This window comes from Sinocyclocheilus rhinocerous, unplaced genomic scaffold, assembly GCF_001515625.1.
Source record: "Sinocyclocheilus rhinocerous isolate Xijiao unplaced genomic scaffold, SAMN03320098_v1.1 scaffold730, whole genome shotgun sequence".
NCBI lineage: Eukaryota > Metazoa > Chordata > Actinopteri > Cypriniformes > Cyprinidae > Sinocyclocheilus > Sinocyclocheilus rhinocerous.
The window spans coordinates 1,367,603-1,371,852 of record NW_015670605.1 but is presented as its reverse complement, the minus strand read 5'-3'; positions in this window follow the sequence as shown (position 1 = coordinate 1,371,852).

The following is a 4,250-nucleotide window of genomic DNA, read 5'->3' as shown; positions in this document are numbered from 1 at the left end:
AACGGTCACTGCAGTCAGATGTTATAATCACTGCAGTCAGAAGTAACGGTCACTGCAGTCAGATGTTATAATCACTGTGGTCAGATGTTATAATTACTGCAATCAGAAGTAACGGTCACTGCAGTAAGACATTATAATCACCGTGGTCAGATGTTATAATCACTGCAGTCAGAAGTAACGGTCACTGCAGTCAGATGTTATTATCACTGCAGTCAGAAGTAACGGTCACTGCAGTCAGATGCTATAATCACTGTGGTCAGATGTTATAATCACTGCAGTCAGAAGTAACGGTCGCTGCAGTCAGACATTATAATCACCGTGGTCAGATGTTATAATCACTGCAGTCAGAAGTAACGGTCACTGCAGTCAGACATTATAATCACTGTGGTCAGATGTATCGGTCACTGCAGTCAGATGTTATAATCACTGCAGTCAGAAGTAACGGTCACTGCAGTCAGACGTTATAATCACTGCAGTCAGATGTTATAATCACTGCAGTCAGAAGGAACGGTCACTGCAGTCAGATGTTATAATTACTGCAGTGCTCACTGCAGTCATATGTTATAATCACTTCAGTCAGAAGTAATGGTCACTGCAGTCAGATGTTATAATTACTGCAGTCAGAAGGAACGGTCACTGCAGTCAGATGTTATAATCACTGCAGTCAAAATTGATGGTCACTGCAGTCAGATGTTAAAATTACTGCAGTTAGATGTTATAATCACTGCAGTCAGACGTTATAATCACTGCAGTGCAGTTAGATGTTATAGTCACTGCAGTCAGAAGTAACGTTCACTGCAGTCAGAAGTGATGGTCACTGCAGTCACATGTTATAATCACTGCAGTCAGATGTTATAATCACTGCAGTCAGATGTTCTAATCATGGCAGTCAGATGTAATGATCACTGCAGTCAGTAGTAATGTTTCTTGATCAGACTTATTCAAATGCTTGTACTGATTATTCCCTGGTCTGTTTCTGTATAGTCAAATTGAGTCAATGGAATAAATTGCCAAACTCACTAGTGTTTATTAATAATCAGAGAGCTGGTGGTTTTTACAGAGATCTGAATATTTAATTTGTTTCATGTGTTCAAAGATATACCCGAGTCAAATGTCTGGATGCACTTATATACTTATTGTGTGTGTCTTTTAATTTGAAAACATTTTGCTCTAAAAGCTTATGCTTAAACGCTTGAAATCAGGTTTAAATTTTGCTTGTGTAGAAATTTCTAAGACTAAAAAGGTAATAAATGTAGTTTGCTATTATTCTAAAATGTGGGGAATGATAATCAAGGCATAGGTGTATCAGCCTTTTGACTGGTGGTGTACATCTGCATCGTTTAGATAAATGAGCTACTACATTGCTTAAATGACAAGCAAGTCGTGCGCAAATACAGAATCCTGCTGATGTGGGACATTCCTGCAAGGCACATACCACAGATGAGTTTCTTTTACCTGTCATTCTTTTTATATGTCATGTTGCTACACTCTGATTCATATCTAGATCTGCTTGCAGAGTGCAGCACGTTTCAGAAGGTCCCCCGACCCCTCTGCGAGCACGCTGCTCTCTCTGGGTTTTTCCAGCATAGAGTGCTGCTAAACCACAGGTCACATGAGAGCAGGCTGACCTTTAGAGAGGCCCGCTCAGTGTGTCACTCAACTTGCTGCTGATGGGAACACAATGATGAGTGAAAATGGAAATCAATCTGTGTGGTTTGTAGAACGTCAGAAGAATTGGGGCCGTTACTGATAAGTGCAGTTTGGAGTTTAACATAATAATTATGTGCACTTTGAAAAGGAAGAATATCAAAAATGCAGATATGTTTTTTTGTCTCTAAAATGCTCATCTCAAAATTGATAAGAAGCATTTTGAATAAATAAATGCATATCTAGTGCTCATATTTTGTTCTTTTTAAAGCAATGTTGCACCCAAAAATGAAATTTCATTATGCATCTTCATGTTTCAAACTTGTATGCTACTTTCTTCTGTAGAATACAAAAATGGAAGATTTTTGAAAAATTGTCATGACACTTCATGCAGCTCTCAAATTTACATAAAAAACAAAACAAAACAGAATATTATTTTTACTGAATAACTAGACAAAATACTGAATAAAAAACGTAATTTGTGTGTGCAGCTGTCTTGTTTATTCATTCTGTTCTTCTCTGGTCCACCCATTCTATCTCTTTTTCCTTCTCTTCTTCTCATCTGTCTGTTTGCCATGGCTCTTACTGGGATGTACTGTAGGCAGTGGTTTCTGTCCTTTCACTTCAGGCCTCAGATCATATCTGTAGGGCTTGCAGGCGTCACACCGCCGGATCTGCCCGTGTGCAGCCAGACCCTGGTGGCATATTCGGTCAGCCGTGCTGGCTCAGCCTGCGCCAGTTGTGGCAGGTGTGGCCTCAGCCAGCGTGGTGGAGAGGGAAACTACAGGCTACACATCACACTGCCATTATCACATACTGCACCTCGCCACACGCAGCACTCCAGATGGAGATCTATAGAAAATGGTGTTTAAACATCTCAGGGTGATATTTTTTTCACTCTAAAGCCACCGCTGTTCTCTATAGCGCAGGGGTTATTTTTCGCCTCTCAGGATGCAGATGTGTTAACTAAGAATTGTCTGTCATTGTGGTTTTTATAGTTAAATGAGAGTTTGAAACATACATGCTGAAAATAAAAATAACTTAAACTAGCCTAAAGTGGTTTGCTTGTCTAGGCTAGTTCAGCTGGTCTCCCAGTCTGACCTTCAGCCCTTTAAAACCAGCAAAACAGATCAGCCTAACCAGTCTGGCCAAGCTGGGTGACCACTGAACCACCTTCTGTAAGTATATACAGTCTTAAAATCTCTAAGGATTTTAAAATCACCATGAAATCACCAATAAATAAAAATGGACAATTCCTATTTTTTTAATTGAAATACTGCAGCGTTTATTATAAATGATTTATCTATTCATAGCATTATTATTATTATTATTATTATATTTTCAAATCAATTACCACCCTACATTTTTTTTCTTGTGCAAGAACCTGTTTGACTGTTATACGTTATACATATAACATTACAACTTCCGTTTCATGATGACTTTCACAATTATTCGTTTCACAATAGCATGTCTCTAAGCTAATAATGTGAAATACTAATACAAAGGGGGAAAAATATGGAGTTAAATAGTTCATCATTAGATTAATTTTTTTTTATAGATGCTTAATAAAATGCTGAATAAAATGTAAAAATATTTATAAATAATATAAAATATGTAAATATGTAATATATTTGAATATCTTAGTTATAAAAAATGAAACCATAAACTCATAAATATTGAGTTGAATAATTGAGTTGATATATATATATATATATATATATACATATATACATACATACATATGTATATAAGTTTTATTTAACAAACAGGTCACAGCTTCAAGTACAAATAACTTACTATACAGCCATATTTAATGCATATAATGTATGTCTTGAAACATAAACCATACAGTGATCGCTTGCTGATTTCAGAGCAGGATATTTTTACTACCAAACCGGAGACATGACAGAAGACGTGAGACGGACGGAAAAGGACAGACGGATGGTGTGAGAGAGAAAGAGTGAGAGAGTGAGATATCAAAAGGGAAAGAGACATAACGTGAAAGCAGAGACACTTCTTTCGGCTTCGCTGGAAGGACAGAAGACAGGCAGCATCTGTGTATGAAATTCCATCTCAGGTTTAATATACATTGAGTCTATGAAACTCTGTCCGAGGCAGACTACCTCCAGCCAGGCCGCAGTGGTCAGGCCGCAGGCAGGATAACCCTCTCTCTCCCTCTGTTTTAAAATTTGATAAAGATCAATTGTCATTAGTTTCTCATAACTCGGGAAACTGAGCCCAGACTCTGGAAACCTCAGCTTGAGCTCACTATCAGCAGGTCAAAGCCATTAAAACCTTGATGGTGTTTCATATTTATATACCGAAACCTCTATGTTAGCATCACGTTAATTCTGATATTAGTTATTTCATATAGTATATTTCCATGCAGTCTAAATCTCACTCCAATAGTGAGATCTTTTAGTGGCTTTTAGTTCATGTCTGTTATTTTACTTTTATTTATATATTACTATTTTAATTTAGCGTTTATTTTTTATTTTCAGTTTTCATTTGAATTCTAGTAAACATTTTAGTTATTTACTTTTGTTATGTGCATTTGTATTCGTTTTTGTTGTTAAAATGTGTTTAGTGTAAGTTTAGTAACA